Source organism: Rhyacophila brunnea, unplaced genomic scaffold, assembly GCF_057557595.1.
Source record: "Rhyacophila brunnea isolate RB1 unplaced genomic scaffold, BYU_Rbru_1.0 scaffold_11, whole genome shotgun sequence".
NCBI classification, from domain to species: domain Eukaryota; kingdom Metazoa; phylum Arthropoda; class Insecta; order Trichoptera; family Rhyacophilidae; genus Rhyacophila; species Rhyacophila brunnea.
Window position 1 is genome coordinate 44,063,163 of NW_028232763.1, and position 23,080 is coordinate 44,086,242.

The 23,080-nt window shown below is 32.3% G+C and overlaps 1 protein-coding gene across 1 annotated transcript in view; it reads right to left on the reverse strand.

Moving 5' to 3' along the window:
* The window catches only part of LOC147078746 (uncharacterized), a 223,625-nt gene that overhangs the window by 200,094 nt on the left and 451 nt on the right, over window positions 1-23,080 (reverse strand). The gene's annotated exons all lie outside the window — the stretch shown is intronic.

Here is a 23,080-nt window from a genome sequence, read left to right on the forward strand (position 1 = left end):
GTTCATCTCTGAATTTATAAAATCCTTTTTAATATATGCGTAGTACCTAACGTAAGAAGACACTGATTGATTTAATAAATTATTAAATTATTAGTAACATGTATTAAATTGCGTCTTCCGTATTCTATAACCCTTCAGAAATTCTATGAATACTTGCACTTCACTTCGCAACCAATCAAAATATCAACAACAACAATACAATAGAACAGTTTTTTTAGAATTATTTACTTAGGTTTTTACGATTTTTTGTACCGCCAATATAAACAAAGTAACCCCTGATGAAATACTTTGATTAAAGCTCTCATTTATGATAAAGCACGACTGGTGGGTATTTATTATTTTTCTTTGATTTTCCTGAGAACACTCAATTGAAGACCTGAGAAGATTCAAGTTCAATACCTACATAAAATTCAAAAAAGGTTTCGTTCAAAATCTATATTGTTTAAGACCTAAAAGGGAAGATATTATTTGTTTAAACCTCTTTGTGTACTTAAATTTTACTTAATAAGTTTCCTCGGTGTAAAAAATTAAATACATACTATTTTTATTTCTAAACACACTACTTTACAGATTAGAGGTTATTATACAAACAAAAGTTTTTACGCGGAATGGTAGCTCAATTCATTGGGCCATTGCTCTGGATCAAATACACTTTGAAAATAGTCACTTAATATATAGGTAGGAGCCATTGAATAATCTATTTATTAATAAATACACATATATCACAGTATAATTTATCAAGTAACATGGTTAATATTATTTAAAAAAAATTGAATCAACTTCTTTTATTAAATATTTTTAATTATTTTAATATTAGATATTTCAATATTTTATCGCATTTAGAGCGGCCAAACTGGTCTTGATCTTAATTAAATTATATGTAATAACGATCATATTATATGTATTTTATTAATATAATGTCTCAAAACTCCATTTAAAAAAATATGGTAATAATTTTTTTTTATTAATATTCTTATGATACCTATATTAATTTTTTGTAGAAAAAAGAAGCCACGAATAGCGGATTGGATCCGGTAGCTGAACTCAAAAAAAATCATGTTGTATTTTAAATGTATGTTTGATTCAGTATAAGGACGCTATGAACAGTGCAAATAGCTAATAAACATTCTCAAAATATTTTATATTAATATAACTCTGTATACATTCAGATATATATCTGTACAGTTCATGAATAGCCAGGTATACAAATGTATCTATACTGGAAGAGCTCGGCATCAAATAACGTCTCTCAGATGACTGCAAGAGTCGCGTTCTCCAATTCTTCAATCACAAAGTAAAAAGATATCCTTGCAGTCTGGAGAGAAAAATATTATTGATTTCTGGTGGCATTGAAGAAGTTTGCGAGAGCGTAAAGTTTCCAGATAGAGCAACACCGACAAGAAAGTAAATGAATTAACAATGACAGAAGCAAAGAGATTGTTGACAAGTACTTTAATTTCAGTGGTCTCCACCCTCAATAATTAGAAACATCAAAGTATGTGGATATACATAATAATCCATTACACGTAAAAATGGTAGGTACTTATTTTACTTAACCTTTTGTATACAGTTTATCAAATAAATAAAGTAGCAAAATTGTTTTATTGATAATAACTTTAAAACATATTCCACTAATACATAAGCATTATATTACATAAATTCTACTTTGAATAATGACAGTATTTCATTCTTTTGTATGTTAACTATTTCCCTCATGAAACCCTTGTACACTCACAAATGTGAAATGGGTTCATATTATGCCTCCATTATCATTTCAAATTCATACACTAAAAGTATTTTTGAAAGTTCGGTAAATTACCAGCCGCTTATCATATTACTACTAATATAGTAATAATTTTATATTGTTACTTTTATTAAACTGTGATACAATATTACATTCTTACTATATGTTTGACCTAGACCGACCAAGTTTAATTTTATTTAACTCAAATTTCCCGCTTTTTTTGGACAAAATTCAAAAATATGCTAATAGAGGCGTTGTCATCGCCTGGAAGACAGTTAAGAAGAGACCGTAAGTAAACACGCCATTTTTTTTATAATTTACCCAGAACGTAAATTCATATTTAAACAAATGTAATCAATTATTTTGATACTTTGTGGCAATTCCATAATGACGTATCATGTGACGATTTAGAAGACTGACCACTCAATGTAGCTTTCATTTTTCAGATAATAAAAACAAAAACCACTTGCTAAGTGCAGTAAGGTAAGGTATTGAATAATAAATCAAACTCACCTTTTCTTAGAACTCTCGCTCAATCGTCTGATGTGTTTTATTAAATTGATGTACAGTCTTTCGTTTACATTACCTAGGAACAAGTGCATCGTATGTACAATTACGTAGAAGACGAGTTACTGCCCTGCTAAGTAAAAAGACAGTATTTTGGTTTTAGTGAAGTCAGAAAACCCAAGTTTCAAACTGCATTTTCCCTTATAGTCTGTACAATATTACTGAATTATCTTGACATACTCCCTAGTAGTTATACGCAAAGCAGCCAGTCCACACAAACCTCAAGCAGAGATAGAAGCATTTTTTTGTAAAGTGTGTTTCTTTAAATCCACAAAGCCTCCGTATACTGTTTATACCTTTTGAATGAAAGATATTATATATAAATATATGATTTTGTGTAACTTTTAAAGAGATAAAACCATAAAAATGAAATTTTGGTGTTTTGGTGGTGATGTTTATTCTGCAGAATGCAGCTCACTCTTATTTTTGTAAGAAAAATCTTTATTTTTAAATCTATTTTCTTAAAAAAAAAACCTTCTAAGTTACTCAATTATTATGGGAATTTCAAAATTCTGAAAATAGTTCGTAATTATAAATTAATATATAGCTGCCTGGCACTAATTTTTACGTGAAAAATCTATATATTATATTATATAATAAAATGAAAACATAATAATATAATGTAATTGAGCAAATAATGTTTATTAATTGAATGTAAAAAAGCACACCTTATACAGTCAGGGTTTCAATAATTAAGTACATAATATTATTATTATCATGTGGTTGTTTTACGCAGATCGAAAATGTCATATTTTTAAAACGAATTTATATGACTATTTTGTATGACAGCAGCTTGGTCGCTTTATGCAAATAGAAAATGACAGATTATGCGATTCGTGAAATATTTAAAATGCATTTATATGAGATATTTGTATGACAGTAGCTTGACTGATTTGTGCAGAACATAAAACAAACGTGTGAGATTATGGAAATCACAATAGCTCTTTTTTTTAAAACTGTGGCCTGGCTGCTTTGTATCTTACTACGTTCTTGCGAAAAATATCCAATAATTTTACATAATATACGAGAAAAAGTAGTTTGAAACTTAGGTTCTCTGACCAAAATACTGTCTTTTTACTTAGCAGGGCGTATTCATTGTAGACTTACATAAAGTATTATAAAGAAATTAACTTTCACCTTTTGAGTATACTTATAATACCTAGAGACTTGAAATTCTTAAAAATTAGATAATGTAGACTTGCGGACGACAAGGATTCTCTAAAACACTTCGTGGTGTCCAAATTATACACTTATGGATTGGATGTAATATAATTTATATAATATAATATACATGTAACAAAATGTACAAAGATGTTACTATTAACTTTATGGTGATTCAGACGCCTTTTATGAATGGAGTTAGTAATAATAATATATTGATTTAAATAAATTATACTACAAATATTGTTGACGTTATTATTAGTAGCTTGCTCGGTAGAAAATTTTACATAGGTTTGCCTGAATAGCGAAAGTCTTTTGGTATTTGAGACTTTAGATAAAAAATAATATAGTTGAATTGTCTGAGTATTTGGATTCTTTAATTAAATTTTGTTTCGCGTTCAGTTAAAACGCTGTTTTTACAGAACATGACCTTAAAACTAAGTGCGAATCAACTCCTACACAAAACTCTATCTGTATAACTTTCTATTCAAAACATTTGATCAATGAACGTGGTTGATTTATAGAGTTTTCACTTAATCTTATTACGCAATAAATTAGAATAAGACTTGGACAAAGGTGAATTGGTTTCTATGGGCCTTTTAAGCTCAAATGAATTGCTAAGTAGTTTCCAGTACCAGTAAAGGAATCTTTGAAGTTTTTTTAAATGAAATTTTAATTCATTTAACAAAAAGTCTAGCCGAATAAATTATTTAAATATACCTCTGGTAGATGGAGCAATTCATTTTAATATTTCAAAAATTTGCCACGTTTAGGTATTAATATTATGCTAAAGCAATTAGTTTTAACTTGGATTATTGCTTGTTTTACTATGCCAGATAAAATATTGAAACAAAAGATTGAGGAAAAGAAAGTGAATACACAAGCATGGCAAGTATATAATAGTATATGATATTGTGAGGTTTGCCAGGGGTCGGCATAAGCGGCTCGCGAGCTACACGCGGCTCTTTGCATATACGTTTTCGGCTCTTTAGATATAAACTCCAATTTCACCTCATCTCAAGCAGCCTTATAACTTATGAGTAGCTTGCCTGACAATATGAAGCGTTAAAAAACTAGCTTTTGTTATTCTCACAATCTTTGACTCTACAAAACAAATATTCTTATCTATGAACAAAATAATAAATAAGCTTAGAAGCACAATAGTGGATGATAATTTACATTTATTTAAAAATAAGTAGCCATTTGCCAGATATAGTAAAGCTATCAAAAGCGATGCATAGACGCCGTTCTTTTTTCCCCTAAAAATCCATATCCATAATTATACATACGTATATTACATATATGCGGCTCTCTGGTACCTTTGTTATCCTGTTTCCTTGACAATTTGGCTCTTCTCACTTGACAAACCGCCGACCTCTGGGTTAGTCCAACCTTTTGCATACCATGCGCCAATTTTTTTCACAGACGAGTACAGATACGCCATACAACTCAAGCACCTTTTCTACCTTCTTACGTTCACGGTCGGAGTTGGAAAATAGGGATATGGGTGCTTCGCTTATGGTAGGAAAAGGAATAATTCAATCACGCAATTAAAGAAATTAATTTACTCCGGTTCAAAAAACACACGTTTATTGGAGCATCAATCTACAATAGTCAGAAATGATCTCTTGGACGAGAGGTTGATCGCTGTTGTGGACCCCGCTGATGGTGCTACAGCTGCCGGAGAGTCTTGTTTGGTAAATATAACTCTGGACCACAGTTGTTGAATGTGATGAGAGAGAGAGAGAGAGCTCTGAGCGATATGGAGCACTGAGAGATTTTGAGCATTTTGATTTCGGTATTCTTTCAATGTTTGGTTTTAAATTTGTTATTGAGAGCACCAGATAATTCTTCAAATTTGAATCAGTTATTCGCGACCCTGTTTCACTTATATTTTTTTTTTCAATTTTTTTGATTTTTTTCAATTTCAATTTTTTTTAACATATCGTAGACATATAAGTTTAAGACGTTCACAACATGACATTTAGAAACAAATATATATAATTATAACAGTATTACATAAAAAAAGAGATATTAGATTATAGAATTTATAAAACAACATCCACCTAAACTCATTCTCACGTAGGTGGAATATATCAACATCCGAAGCAATTTCGTTGAACATAGTTATCGCCCTCCCAATTGGCATTACCAGTTGCAGGTTGGTTCAGCACCTTGGGAGAATAAACAACTGATGGTCTCTATTTCTAGGATAATTATCAGGGACACACAGGTCAACACTACCCAGAATGGCAGAGTTCTCATTTATACCTCGTATAAGTCGAAAAAAATACGTAGCTAAATAAAAATTTCTTTTAAATTGCAGACTGCAGTATGTAAGCATGCCTAAGAGAAAGTCAGTTGGATAAAGCCACGGATAGTATCCATACAACCTCAAGTAAAGGAGTCTCAAGAATTTCTTCTGTACCCTCTCCATCATAAGGCCATACTTCAACTGATACGGTGCCCAAACAATAGACCCACTCTCAAGTCTGCTTCGAACTAAAGAATTAAATAAAAGTATTAATACCGTAACATCTGAAAAGACCCGGGAAGTACGCATGACGAAGCCCAACATTTTAAGCGCTTTGTTACAAATGGTAACTATATGGCTAATAAATGTCAGTTTACTCTCAAACGTAATGCCAAGATCCCTTACAGATGATATTCGTGACAGAACTCTGCCATGCATCGAGTATTGGAAAAACAACACTTTTGAGGCTCTGGTAAACGATAAAAGATTGCATTTATCAATATTGAATTCTAGTTTGTTACGCCTGCCCCAATTTAATATATTATCTATATCAAATTGGAGCTGACGACAATCGTCCGTCAAGAGTTTCAAGTCATCGGCGAACAACAAAAACATAGCATTTTTTATTACCAATGCTATGTCATTTATAAAAATCGTGAACCGCAACGACCCTAAGTTTGAGCCCTGGGGGTCACCAGAAAATGTGTAAAAGGTCTGTGACTGATAAAGGCTTTACGAAACGTATTGTTGACGGTTTCTAAAATAACTCCCGAATAGCTTCAAAAATCGATCCGACAATCCAATAAGTTGGAGTTTTTCCATCAAGATGGCATGATCGACTTTGTCAAATGCTTTCGAGAAGTCATTGTAATAACAGTCAACCTGGTGGCCTCTACCTAGTTCCGATGACACATAATCGGTAAATGCCATCAGGTTAGTTTCCGTTGATCGGCCTGCTCTGAATCCATGATTGCTAAAAAAAAACTCAATTTATTAAGCGTTTTAAGGTGTAAAACTATTAATAATTTTATCTTAATTAATATATGTCTTAAGTTTTAGTACCAGTAGCTATAATAATGATGACGTAATTACTAATTATTATAGCAATCGATGGAAATGTTTGGACAAAACAAACTATTATTAGTCGTGTCCAAAAACAAAACAAAAATCTTGCTCTGATTTGTTTTAGCCGCATAAAACATGTAAATAACTACCTATGTCAAATAGTCTTTTACAGAGAAAATACGAAATCTTCTCTGAGAACATTTATTATAATGTGTATACAACCACTTTCAGAACGACTCGCATTCCTTCACACGCGAAACCATGTTCGTATCTCTCAGAAATACGCAACTTTTTCTTTCTATTTTTTGTATCGCTTATTTCTCTTAGGTTGTATCCCTGGAAAATATATATCAGAGCATATTTCCAGTATGCTACAGATTAATATGGCAAAATATATCATTTACAATAATAATTATTTATTTATGAATATAATATATTTGGCGGTAGATGATGATGGACGATATAGTACAATGTAGTACATATTATTATTACAAGAAATTGTCAAAATTAACAAATCAAAACAGACCTTACTGATCTAGTTATGATTGAGGAAATTCTGACTATTATTATCGCTCTATTGTATTATTTTGACAACAAAAAAATGTACATATAAAAGCGTGTTACTCATTTAATACTGAGTGGTATGATTGCTACATAATATATTATAATAACTATTTTATTTTTAACACTACAACATGGTATAAGACCCAATGACTGTAGTATCATGAAACAGCAGTTTATTTAGTAATAGAAGACAAGCAATCATAAACACCCAAACTTTGAAAAATCACATAAATATACTATGACCTCACTGAGATTGAACTCAGGGCTCCCGGATGGAAGGCCAGCGCCTAAGATATCGAAGAACAACTTCTTATACCTTTGTATATTATGTAGTCTGTAAACAAGTGAAGCTTTTAGTTTCAATGTTGGTAACCTCCATATTCCGCCATTTTGAGATATTCGCAAAAAATTTTCAGGACTACATAATGCAGGATATTTTCCTTTTCGAAATATTTTATTTAAATAATAAAAAGTGAATAGTGAAATATTATATCCCTATCATTATTAAAATAAATAAAAAAACATGTTTAATTTAGTCAAATAGAATATTAAAAAGGCTGTTAGGCATTTAACCATATGTAATCCAATGTAGTTAAACGACTTTATAATAATTAATTGTTATTCGATTTAAATATATTTTTGATGATGTAAGCCACTTGCTCAACCTATTAGATTCATACTCTGACTCAAACACAAATTGAAAAACGATATGTGTACTTGCACATACCCAGGATTCGAACCTGAAACCCACGACGTTATAGGCCGACGCTTAAGCCGCGCGGCCATCGAGAGTGTTCTTTGTTAGTGGTAAAAAAATGATGATTATAGCTGCGTGACTTCGAAAAGAGATCCATAACTGGTGCTGCCCATTGACAGGACACCGCAAGCACTATGTAGACGGATTAGGATTTAACTGTTGACTTCGTAATTGATATCTCTCACAGTCGTACAGCTAGTAAGTTAAGTCTGATTAGCTCTCACCTTTTTGATCACACAGGTCCTCTATTTTGAGACTGAACATATTATTACACTATCGAGATTCGTTTCTAGTAATAAGTGTGGTATGAAGTTGTCAAATGTGATACCTACCTGAACCGAACTAATTCTTAGGCAAGTTCATCTGGTTATTTGGTCGAGCAAGTCATCTTATCTTGTTAATCTGTTTTCGTATACCGTTTGAAGTATTCTCTGTTAGTATTGATTAAATGTCTTTGAACTCTAAATAAATACTAAACCGGAAGTGTTTATATTTTATAAATAAATCCATATTATATGATGGGATTAGGTACCAACTTTATAAGGGAATTTTAGGCAATTCTTTTCTGCTGTTTTACATGGTGTTTCTAAATATATAGGTGCTTATATTAATTAAAAATAGTTTAGTCAGTTTAGTGTAAGTATTTTTTTCGTACGACCTTGAATGGGCACTTTATCTACTACTTAGGATAATATGATAGTAAAATAATTAATAAATCAAAACAGTGTTATAATAATAAAAAACGCTGATTCATTTGAAAGGATGAAAAAATATCATTGTAGATGGGCACATGTATAAAGGAAAAACAATGTAATGCTATCAATGTAATTGCTTTTCCACCGAGCTTATACCCGTGTCACCTATTTACCGTCACTGCTTCTGGGCTCACAGTAACTGTCGCTTTTGAACAAAACATAATAAATTAGCCGAACACGTGTTTCTAAGACTCTTCTGCCTTCTTATATCCTACTCCTTTGCAATATTAAACGCAGTACAGAATCAACCGATTTCAAGGAGAAACATATTTTATTCACCATAATATGGCACGTTTGCCGAGTCGTATACTAAATCTGATTAAAGGCTGTGTAAATAAATAATCTGTATAATTTTAAAAGATTTATTCAAAGTTCCTCTGAGATAAAATAATTTTGAAGCATTATACAAAGCTGAAAATTTGAAAGTTTATATTCCACAGCGTAAAAGTTTCTTAAAACGCGATAAAAGCTTTTGCGCTAGCTATTTTTGCAAGGGAAAAGTCGTTACTTACCTATTTCCTGCCTTTATTCTTGGCTATGATTTATGATAAAATTATCAAGTAGTTTAAGGGTACCAGAAGTGGTTTTTTTAATGAAGAGTTTTTCGAGTGTTCTTCAGAAAGCCAATTTATTTCCGGCCGCATTTTAGGTGTGAATATAACAATGTACCCACAAAGGCATTAAAAAACTACTCTCAAATATTTTTTGGATGAAGGTTCAAGGTCACCTATTGTAGTCTTTTCATTATTTTAGCTAGGTATGTAAAATAGGTCGTAATATTTATTACACCTGCTATATTTATTGACTTTATATTGTAATGACGCAAAGTTGACTAATTAAAATAGTAAAAAAACAATGAAGCAATTAAAAAAATTTTAAATATTTTTTTTCGACCATGCACGTTCCTAATAATATCAGAATATGATCTTCCACATGGTGGAGGTTCGTTATTAACAGAATTTTGTTTTTACTACAAATGGATGTTAGCCACTTGTCAAACAGATCCTTACCCTGACTCAAATATATAATACACAAATTTATTGAAATACAATATGTGTATTTGCCCACAGGATTCAAACCTGGGACTCACTTAAACCGCGCAGCCATCGTGGGTGTATTAAGTTGACCACAAAAATTATTATTAATTTAAGCAGTAAAACTCAATTATAACGGTTTTAAAAGGTTTTTTGTAAAGGACGTTCTTTGCTATGTAGTGGGAAGGTATCGTAGGTAATTTAATACATCTTGTAGAACAGCTTACATTTTAAAGTGTTTTAAATCTAAAAAAAGCATTCATTCTATTCTATCACTAGATACCGCTATTAGCATTAAGCTTTTTATTCGACCATATTATTTGCGTTATATACATATTGATAGCTTATGCCTTGAAGTTAAAATAAAGTTTGAAATTTGTTGATCGTAGCTTATTTGAAAAAACCACAAGTATTTTTCATTTGAATTCACCTACTGAAAATGGTATTTAAAAAAGGTAATAAATTTATGTTTATTAAATTATTAATACTTTCGACTGTGGTTAGGTACATAACTTAAATTCTCATTGATTTAAAACCATTTCAATTATTTTAAACTTTCAAATATTTAACACGTCCAGTTGTAAACCTGCAAGAATTTAGTAGGGATACTTTAATAGATTTAATAATTTTAATTTAATAGTTTAAACACATCATGAAAAAAAGATTGCAAGGGTTTGAAAATTTAAAATTCCCTAATAATCAATAAATAAAAAATTCAAAACATTAAAATTATCTTTCTTTCATCTTTTGTTTCCACCGTCTATGCAACTTCCGGGCGTAGTGGTTAAAAAGTCAGACTATAGCTATTGACATAAAAATATCGTATAGAAATAATTTATATTATTATTTTACATGGTTTTGTCATTTAATTTAATGCCCCTATCAGACCGCATCCGGTTTTAATCGAGCTTATCACGAGACCCTACGTTTGGATGTAAATTGTAAAGCATCAATATATTTTATGCCTGGGAACGTCTCACAAGCATTTACACCCAAGACTTAGGTCGCCATGCACTCAAGTGTACTTTGACTGAATCTTAGCCTATGAGAGATTTTTTTTGACTACATCCGATCCTCATATGATCATAAATAATATGAACCTCCATAGAGTAGAGGTTTGTATTCACAGATTTTGTTTTTATAAGAAATGTATGTCAGCCACTTGCTCAACCTACTAGGTCCATACTCTGACTCATACACAAATTGAAAAACTAAAATGTGTACTTGCAAGACCCAGGATTTGAACCTGGGACGCAGGACTTTATATGCCTACGCTTAAGCCGCGCGGCCATCGTAGGAGATAGGAGGACATTAAGGCTAATTTTGAAAACAATGTAAATGACAAAAAATATTACAAAACTGTAAGTACCTAAAAAGATCTTGACAGTATTACGTCGCATTTTTTTTAATTCAAGAAAAAAAAATGTGGCCACCAGGTTGGACGGTCCGTTAGACCCAACAGCTAAAGTTGAATTGACTCGAGTGGCTCTTCTCTTTCCGTACACATTTTAGGACATTTCCTCGTCCATTCATGGTTTTTTTTATTAGTTAGAATGTGATTCAAAGTACAAAATCAATATAATAAATTGTTGGGAGAATAGTTTACAACCATTTCCCATCTGAATATAACCTTGCTCCACACGTCCTACGAATTTACAAAAAAAAAACGTTTCAAAGGCATTACTTTCCTTAGTATTTTTGACGTTTACGTTGCTTTAGATGTCTCCATTTAACATTATATTTTAACTGAAGTATTTGTGGCAATAGCAGTATTTCATAAAACTCGGAAAAAGTCACCTTTGCTTTTAAAAAATCTTTTTATTTTGACACCACAGAAAAAGGTCTCAAGGTTAAAATATGTGCAAAGGATATCGCATGTCAAGTCCGAATATATTCCGAATTACCTAAATCATTTTTGAGTGGGCCATTTTGGATTTGTGCATAAATCAAAGATACCCTAATATTGTGTGAGGCCTGTGATTTAAAAAAACGCCACTGCTGCCTTCGTGAAGGTCGCAGTAATTTAAAAAAATAATTAATCATATTTAGCCGTTTTGGGAGTGATAACTTTTTTATCATTTATTAAATTAAATTTACTTGATGTTTCACTCGGTATAATATGTATAATTTTTTAATTTGTATACCCAGTGTTATCCGCTAAAATGAAAACACGATACGTAATAAACATAATAATATTTAATTGAGTTAGGATGTTTAACCTCCTGGTTGAATAAGTATAATAAAATACTTGGAGCGGAATGCAGAAACATTTGTCATAACTAAATTTTCCTTAGCAGAAAACACTACGCAGAAACATTGTCCTTAGTTAATATCGTGTTGTCTATGGTTCACCTCGTCTTAAAGCTTTGTTCGTTTTTTCTATTGAAAATAATATCATATTTAAGAATTCTCTTTCCTATAGCTTAGGTAAATTATTTTGTAATTGTTAAACAATCACAAAAATATGACAACTGCACTTTGTAAATGCAATAACTATAAATACATAATTAATATTTAATTGTAATACTCTTATGTTTCCGTTATCAATCATTATACGTGATTCCACAGGCACCGCAAGCTAATTTTTTTAACATGGTAACACTAGCGTCAAGTGTCATTCTGTCTGGCATCTTGTATTTCTATAAATAATATTCTGCAAGTACATGCCAAACGAATTAACACTATAAATATCCATATTGAGATAAATTGTTAATTGAATTTGAGTGTATGGACTGTTTTATAGAAATGCGAATTTATTTTGTCAGTGGTGAATGGTAATACAGAAGGGGGAGTGTTCATTACAAAAGTAGTCTATAGTTAAGGATTCCTTAACCCTATAGTCAGTATAGTCAGTATAGTTAAGTCATCCTTTTCGGCAACTCATCCTTAAGATCGAAATATTGGATTCTGAATTCCGCTCTTACAATGTAGGTACCGGAAACCAACAAAGTATTTTAAATTATGAGTTATTTGATTGCAACTTCATCACAATATCTTAAAATTTTGATACATAATAATTATGAATAATAATAATTACTATGAAACTACTATTACTATGGGGAGGTGCATGCTGGGCATAACACGAAAGGACAAAAAGAGGAATGAGTGGATAAGGAAGCAGACAAGGGCTTGCGATGTGATAGAGTTCATTAAGAGCCTCATGTGGAGATGGACACATAGCTCGAAGAAGGGACAATCTTTGGAAAGTCTGTCCATAGACCATGCCTCAACTGAGGTATAGCCTTAAGCATACAGCTGTTTTCCTTTCAGTATTTTTTAAATAGTTTCTCTTCGACTTCATACTATAAAAGTCAATACCACTTCATCGAAGCACAGGTGTCACCTCCACAGTGAAGCTGTGTAATCAGGAGTACGCCAATGATGCTATTCTATTTGACAACTTAATCGGCGGCATTCAAGAGTGAATCGACCACTGCGTTATAATTTATCTTGAATTGGTTTGAAAATCAAAATTTCATGCAATAGCACCGGATTAATCAAATTTCGGTGTCATGGAAGATTATTAAATACCAATGACATGGTGTATACAGTGAAGTTACAAGATGCTGACATGATCTGGGAAGATGCAAGAAGATTGGTGAGTGACAGGGCTTGTTGGAGGCGTAGCGTGGTTTCCATATCCTCTAATAAGAAGAAGAATGTTCAATGTAATAATTTCAGTTTGTGGTATTTATACAATTCAACTAGTGATTCAAGTTCTTTAATGGTCAACAAACTTAAATGGACTTCCTGGTCATTTGTGGTATCCAAAAGGTAGAAAACGTCCGCAAGGTAGACCTAGAGGCTGCTGTATCGATGAAATGATATAGTTATGCGAAAATACGTGGCAATGCAACGCACAGGACCGAGAGAAGTGGAATCTGCTTGGAAATGGCTTCATACAGCAGTGGATAGATTCAGGCTGATGATTATGAAATAAAATAAAATAAAATAAACACGAATTATGCGAATTGAAAAGATATTGGACATAGTACGCAATCCTTTCCTTCAAAGCCTACAAAAACTCTTTGAAGGCTTTAAAATACCAAATCTGTACCTATGCCTGATTAGACCAAATTGCTCTGTTCTGCCTAAAAAACCTCCCTTTTCGATAATATAAGAGAATAATTTCAAAGAATGTGCTCTGAATATTGATTGCGTATAACATGTGCAGCTTTTGTGTGACTTCAATTTGAAAAAAATAGCTTAACATCAAAAATACCATTGACGCTAATAATATAAGAGATCAAAATAATATGGTCAAATAGTCAGAGAAAATGAATTAATGAAAGATTTAATTGGCAAAGCGTCGCATGTGTCATATACGGATCGGTAGTCTAATCGATATGAACAGTCTCCCCTAGAGTAAAAGATCTGAGTTCGAATCTCATTCTGCCCACTTTTTTTTCCAATAAAGACTTTCTGAGAATTTTCTAAATTACATAATTAATTTGGGTAAATATTAAGTCCCAGTAAAACTGTATTATTTGAGACAAAATAACTTGTTTTATCTTTTTTTCTTTGTCGTAACATTATCACAGTGGCCACATTTTTCATTTTTGAAGTAACAATAATAAAAAAAGTGTATGTGTGCCTCTCGTTTCCCGTGTTCTCCCAAGACATTTAGTCGCAAGGCAAGAAACACACTCTTTATTATAATTTGAGTAAAATAAAATAGAAAATTCCCAAAATAACTTCAGTGCTAACCTATATTTTACTTTCGATGTACCTATTGGTTTCTATAATAAAATCGATATCCTCACCAACATAAAAAATCACACACGAAAATACGTAATAAAATAATATAATTTGACCCAAGTAACATAACAGTTAGAAAATCTTCAATTTTAGGACTAAAATAGTCTTTGTCTCAAGCATTACAATATTGCGGAATAACTTGAGATAAGTTATTTTGTAAAATTTCAAATAAATAGAATGAAAGATAAAACATTTTTCTTAATGAATATAATATATTTAATGAGTTAGGTACTTAAAATAGGTAAGTAATAACATATTTTATATAGTTATTGGTTTGGCCAATTAGGGTCGCCCTCTATTCCACTATTTTCCTCCAACCTCTAATTCATAATATTGTCGCTGTCCAGGCAATCAAGTCAATTACGGAGTCATCATTCGACCGTGATTGATAAATAGTTAGTTACATCAAGACAACGTGGGAATCAAAACTTGTCACAGTTTGACCGTCGTCAACGCGGTAATTCAATTCGCGAGTCTCATAACGAACTACATGCGGGATGACTCGAAGTGACGTATCGCATAGAGACCGCCACTTGTCACCACAGTAATTATTCAGTCACGAGTTACAGTTCGACAGCTGCGTCCATTACCGTAATAATTCACCCAATCATACATCTATTACCCACTAAGTGTCAACATCCATATAAAGAAAGTTCTGCTTGATTCATATGAAATTGATAGTGCAATACATAACAAACAGCAAAAAATGTGTGGACCCGGAAGTTAGAAGAGCCTCCCAAGAGCCAGCAGTCCAGATCAGCTTAACATCAAAGGTCATTGCCTGAACACACCGCTGCTTCCGCTATCCCTCACCAACATCCAAATCCTCAACCCCCCTTGACGCAATGTGATCATTTTAACCAGAGCGTTAGAGTGGAACCTTTTTTGAGTTGCTCTGCTCCAGCTCCGCTCCGTGACCTAATATTTGCTCTGGCTCCGCTCCAGTGTCTGCTCCGCTCCGGGTAAAAAAGTTTTAATAAACATTATAAATATGCACATAAATGTTAAAAAAATAAGTAGTTTTAAAATAATCGCCAGTTTCGTTATCAATTCTATCAAACAAAACCGACAGCAAATCGTCTCTCATTATTTGTTTTTTCCGTCAAAAAAGTGAGGTTATTTATCACTCGGCACTGTTGCCATATTTCAAATAATTCCAGTGTTGCAGTGTCAAAATATACTATTTTCTTTGGATTTTATAACGAAAATTTAATAATAAAAAAAAATATCCGGAGCTGTGGAGCACTAAAAATTTTCGATGCTCCGGGTAAAATCCCATTGCTCCAGTGCTCCGTGCTCCTGCTCCGAGCTCCGCTCCAACGCTCTGATTTTAACATCCTGGTGATACATGACTACTGTGTCATGCGACTTGTCAACAAACAGGTAAGCGCGCTTATACAAGTATGCAGTGAGAGTTAAACGAAAAAAAACCACCTGCCACAAATTAACGTTTCATTTCGTATTCAAAGGGGAATTTGAAAATTTGTCAGTTATCACGAACGCTGCACGAAAATAAAATGGCGTCATTACGCGATGATTATCGTCAGATTGAGTTTTTATTCTTTTGTTACTGCGTAATACTCGGGAACTTCGCTGTTGAGCGTAGCAATGTATGCAAATAACAATCCGCCCTGTATTACATATATTATACCAGCCTACAAATTACTCAATCAATATAAAACAGGGGCAAAGCGAATTTACCTCGCGTTCAAGTTTTTCAGAATGTTTATATCGATATGATGGGTACAGAGGAAAAAAGAGGGATGTCAGTTTTGTTAAAATGTTCAGGAGACGAAATTTATGATTGCAAACTCATATTGATCTATTTTCTGCCACTTGATTTTTTATGTATTGCTAATAAAGCCAAAACCATGGAAATCTTTTAATTTTAAAGATTTAAAACAATAGACTAACCCTCAAATTAACAATACATAAAGGGAGGATGTCGTTTTGAACTATTTATTATCACAAGATACGGTAAATAAAAATAATAAAAGTTTTGTGAATTATTTATTTATTTAAGTACAATAATTATGAAGTAAAATATTATGCAGAATGATACTGTTTATATTTTGAAGTGATGTTCAGTTATTTGTTAGGAAGCGTCAACAGCCAGCCTTTTTAACCTAGTGTGTCAAAATTTTAAGGTGGAATTACTTATGACTCCAAGTTTTCTTGCTCTATAGTGTTGCATGATTTTAAAGTACAAAAAATTTGCTACTAGATGGCATATTACTAATATGATATTACTAATCTTCATTTCGAAAATTTACTGACATCATGCCTTCGTCCTCTATGCCCTTCATAATGTTGGTGAACATTTTATTTCACATGTCCATTTTTGTATGTATTAATTTACATTACATAATTTACTAATTAACAAGTACATAATTTGAAAACATCTCATGCATATTTACACTAAAAAAAATCATTTTATAGAAAAAATACGACACCCGACGGGACTTGAAACTGGATCTGCTAGATTCGCGCCATGATACTTTTACAATAATAATTAAGCTACGGGCATCTTACTAAATTTGATTTTATTATTTAGTGTGTATATGCATGAGATGTTTTCAAATTATGCATATTAAATACCGATTCAGCAACCAAGAGTATCTTATCTTTTAGAACAAATTCATCTTTTGCATATATTCATAATCAAAATCCAAAATTCCTAAAATCATAAAACCGTCACTACGCTAAGATTAAGGTGTTGAAAAATCACTAATTGCATTTTACTGAAAGTGTTTATTTTGGACTTTAGATACACTGGCTTTGAGGTACAGAATATTATGTACATAGAGTTTGTCGGTAAAGTCTGATAAAGCAACATTATTATACCAAATTTTCAATAATTTCCTATCAATTTTAATATCAGCAGCTGGCTCACTTCGTTACTTCCGTTCGATAGACTAATTAGTGAGAAACATTTTGATTTTAACAAAGGCTTTATCGCTCCGGGATAGATGATAAAATGATTCTAATTATGTTGTATTCAAAACATCCGTTATGATTCAATTATCAAAGTACTTCAAAGAATCAAATAGAAAAATATGATAATTATTATTATAATAATTATATATTCTTTACAAGAAACACAGCGTTTCTTCTTTGTTCTGTACCATATCCTACATTATCGGATGACGACGATTATTTTACTTACTTATATTATATTGCCTGTCTGTCGCAGTTCTTAGTAGGAATAGAGTAATAAGCTCAAATCAGTTTGAATCAATCATCCTCGATATAACCTAAATTGTCTTTGATTTCTCTTTCCATTCATCATTTCTGATTCACAATTTGTGTATAATTTACACCCACATTTAGAAACTTTAAAGTGTTCTAAGCGTTGTTTATATGAGTGTTTATACCTCAACTCTATATTATATTAGGATAATAAAGACATGAAAATAGCATGAACTAGTGTCTCTTAAGGTTCAAATATATACACGTCGCGTACTATCACGTGATGTCACAGTTAATTGCCGCTACGGGAAAAAAGTGTGTAATGTTGTTTTTCTTGGTTTCTCGGTGACTCCCATCCCGTAGCACATTTTGAACCTTTATACGAATATTAACAGTTAGAAAAATCTGCCTAAATCACCAGAATAACAATGAGGTCACCTTACGCGTACCGCACTGCATCGACACAATGGCATGACTCTATGAACGTTTTTTTTATCGTTTTCTACATGCCTACACATTTTCGACTCATGTTTTGTTTTTAGCGGTTGGCACTATGTATTTTCTATAAGAATGTTGACTACTATCTATGGTCTGCAGGTTGGGTTCTGTTCAAAATATTATCTATGGATGCAATATCACAAATAATTTTAACGTGTGCACGCATAGAAACTGCAGTTAATAGCATGGACAATAAATAGTAATTCAAAATACTAATACATTAGAGTTGGGACTCTCCATCATTGAATTTATAGAAATAGTGATAGTTCAAAATATTCTGCAGTATGACGAAACCATAGACTAAATTTGTCGCCGTGACACCATGACAGTGCGTGACGTGCATCATAATAAATAATGTATTTGAAGTATTATTTGCAAAGCACGGTCAAATTTGGGTACTATGTTTTTGGAGGTAGGTATATCTATGGTTTTTCCACCCGAACCCAGAAATGTTGTATTGAAACATCAAACAAGAATTGAACATCTCAACAAAACCTACAATTTTGTTTGTCATATCATTGAAGTACATAATATGTATTAATAAAAATACATGTTACTATTCAGCACTCTATATTTGACAGCTCACGGGAAACCGTAAAATGAGGCGGCGGCCGTGATCCGTGAGGTAGATTATTTTTAAAAGTAGTCGCATCTCACAATATCTCAATTTTCCATATGTAATTGACGTACTATATCTCACTCTAAAAGTTAACACAGTCAAAGGAGGGGGTGTTAAAAGATAGCACTTTTGTCAGTTAACTTCGTATGATAATTAACTGCCAGAATACATAAAATGATAAATGTGATATATTTCTTACATTAATCACTTGATATGTTAGAATAGAATTGTTGATACACCTTTTAGGTGCATGCTTTACGTTCAAATACAGATTGAAAAATGACATGTGAATTTTCCATACCCGGGATTCAAACTAATGACAAAAAAAATATGAGCGAACAGAACACATTACGATAGGTTCATCACGGGTGTCATCATTTTGCTAAGACAATAAATTATATTTAGGTATTTATTTGAATGCGACCAGAACCATCACATACCGGGCGTTGTGCTTTACTATTCAATAAACAATGCAATGTTCATTAATCTTTTGTTATCCACTTGAATATAAAAATAGCATAATATTTTTATTTTAACAAATATTTTCTTTTATTTTGGTTAATTTATTTATTTTCTTTAGCTAAAATTAGTGATTCTCAACGAAAGTACAGCATTACTCTGGAGTTGACAGGGGTAAGAGTTCACAAAAGTTACAACTTTACATCAAATTGGAAATAAAGTAAAACAGATTTATCGTCATCTATCTTTAAACAATTAATAAAAACTTATTTTTAGAAAAGATTAAGAATCTGGTTGACAGTAATTAACATCACTAAAACATGCACGTTATAGATTCAACACGGCGATAATGTACTGCTATATTATTTATTGTAGTATGTATATGCATATTAATGGTCTACCTAATTAATAGCTTTGGACAGTAATATGTTAAAGAGTATTTTGCCCCGGTATATTACTATTTTACATGTTTTTTAGTAGATATCCTACCTGGACCTTAGTATTATGTATTGGCCAGATAGGAGTTGCTCGATATTCTATAAAACTATCGTGGATACGTTAAACAAAAAAAGGTTGATAATCACTAGTCTAAGCTGCCAAAACTCTCTATCTCGCTCTAAAAGTTAAAACATAGCACTTTTGACAGTTAATACGGTTAACTTATTATAACAATTAACCGCCCCACAGATGTATGAATACAAATAAGTAATTATTAGGACGCAGGTAGCTCAATTGATAAAACACATTAGGCCCTAGAAAATACATATTATATATTGTTATAAAATTATCTTTTGGGATTGTCATAAAATGTGTACGAAAAGAAAGCGCTGCTCAAGTCAGTTCAACCAGGTATTGGGCTCATCGGACCCTCCGACCTGATCGCCACAAAGACCAATGTTGTTGCATTTAGAAAACTTGCGGCGTCATACTCCCAACGTGAAGATTTCTTCACTTAGAATGTTCGGCTGTTTTGTTTTGGCTTTTGTTACTTACTACAATTTTTAATATTGCCTCTACGTGCTCATCTCTCCCATCATGGGCACCCCTCTTCTTAAAGTCATGTTAATTCAGTCAAAGTACATTTGAGTGCATGGCGAACTCAGAAGAAGTCTGAAGATTCCGAAAGGTAAATGCGGGATTTTTAAAACCGTTATTAATTTATGGAAAACTGTGAACAACTCGCAAATTTAAAAATTCTTATGATATTACCTAAGTAATTATATAATCCCATGCTAATAGAAATCACCATAAATTTATAATGTATATCATAAATTTACGATATAAAAAAAACGATAAATAAGCAGAACTTGAACCTGTGACCTATAAAAGCGCAACACGATAACCTTTGCACTATACACTATAATAACATTTTATTAGAGCTAAGTAAATACTACATACGTTGTACTTAGCATGTGTATTAAATATTCTTGAATATATTCACGAGTCTATCACAAAATAAAGCTTTATCGGGTTCGTATAAAATTCTACGAGTTTTATATTAAATTTCAGTTACACACGGTGTCTTTTCAGACAATGATTATCAAAAAAATATATTTAGGTACTTTGGATTCCTATGTAAAAAACGCAGTCCATGTCTACTCAACTTACTTATTCGTAAGTTCACTTACGAGCTTAATAGCTTTACTAGCAAATATTAATGGTTTGGTAACCCGGGAAAATTGATTGAAATGGGAATTCTCTGATAATTTACTAAACCTGCAATAATGCTCATCCACATCATCAGTCGGGATCAATCCAATATTGGATGAAAGCATCCCTTGCCCTCTTTTCGGCCCCAGAATCTTTGCTAGAACGTACATCTAGTGAAATTTATAAGATCGTACATCTAGCAGGTTTTTGGTCACCCCTGTGGTTATTTAGTGCCATATATCTAGCATATCACCATACCATTTGCTTGGCAGCCTCTATCACAGAGTGTACTCCCGTCTGCCTTTTTATGCATTGCTTTTTTGTGGTCTTTCCGCATTATGCTCAATTTGCAAAATTTGCCAAAGCGTACAGGGGGCGGGACACTCCCGACTCCCTTACGACTCTTCAAATTAAAGTCACTTTGATAGTTGCCATATAAATTAACATCATTCATTCGCACTTTGGTACAAGGTTGCATCACCAGTCCCGTGCGGCTCTGCTCGGGACAAAATGATGGCTTAAATTCTTTGATCTGGCACACGTCAGGGTTATGGTAGGCGGCCGCACATCTACGTGGTTGCATATATAACGGGTGCGGAGGTGGGAGTTTTACACACCATGACCATTCCATGCCATATTACGATACTTTCTATAATTTCTGGATTTATCTTATATTAAAACACTTACATATTATTACACATTGTTTGAACACTCTATGCTTAATATACAATGGAAGATCAGTTGTTTTAGAGATACTATTCAGGCGCCCAAATGTACTATAATATATTGGTTTGGTCTGCTAAAAAATTCGTGTTAAAATATACAAGGTATAAGACACACATTTTCATGCGATTCATGTGCACTAAAATTCAATTTGAATGAGCTGATACAAGATGAAGAAAATTGGCCTATTCTTACTTCTGGAGTGATATCCCGTAGCTTTTTAAAAGCCGGTTCATCGAAGAAGAAGAAAAATAACCAAAATATTTACTGTCATGTTCCCATAAACGTCACTCGTTATTCTGCTGTCTTGAAAATATCCCGTCGTAAGCTAGACCTGGTTATACCTACATTGTACTGTCTATAGTGCGAATGTTTGATTTTCTTAGATTTATTAAACAGGTTTTTACTAAATGATAATGATTTATTATTTAATAATACATATTCTATTAGTATCCTCATCAATCACTGTGGTGTGTTAGTAAAAAATCTATTTCACGATTAACACTGAGTATCTGTTTAACTGATCGGTTTATCACAACAAACATTATAAACGTAATCCTTAATTGATCCGTTTTATCGGCTTATTATCATTACAATGTGCTTCCAATCAAGCCAAACATGTCTTGATCGTTATTTAATTATTCGGATAAATTGGTAATTATTTCATTTTATAAAATATTATCCCAACAGGATCCTTACCATTAGTTCTACAATCCGAGATTAATCTTGGACATCTAAGGAAGAGGTTTACGAGAAATGGATGTTGGCCACATGGTTAACTCAATAGTTATAATATCCTTTGGGAACAAATACACGTTTTAAAAGAGGTAACATGTTAATTTCCTAGACCCGGGTTTTAAACTCGAGACCTACGATATCAATTAGCAGTATTAAGAAGGAATAAAGCAATTAATACTATCGACCGAAGGTACTTGGTAGAATTTAAATTTAATTTCTTATATATTTAAGTTTTGTACTATCCATTTGAGTCGTTTTTTTATGACCCGGGTTTTGCCTTATTGCATCTTCAGATACTACGTGCACTCACCAACAGGTAAAAACACTATGAAAACGAATATAATTTATTCTATCTTATGTTATAATAAATTAATATAATAAAGTAGGTAAAAAAGTGCGTCCACGGTGAGTGCACAAAGTGTCTGCAGATGCCGAAAGGCGAAACACGGGTCACAAAAATCGAATCAAATGGAATAGTACAAAACTTAAATCCATAAGAATAAAGTAATTGTTTGGTAGTTATACATTTAATGAATGTCGTATAT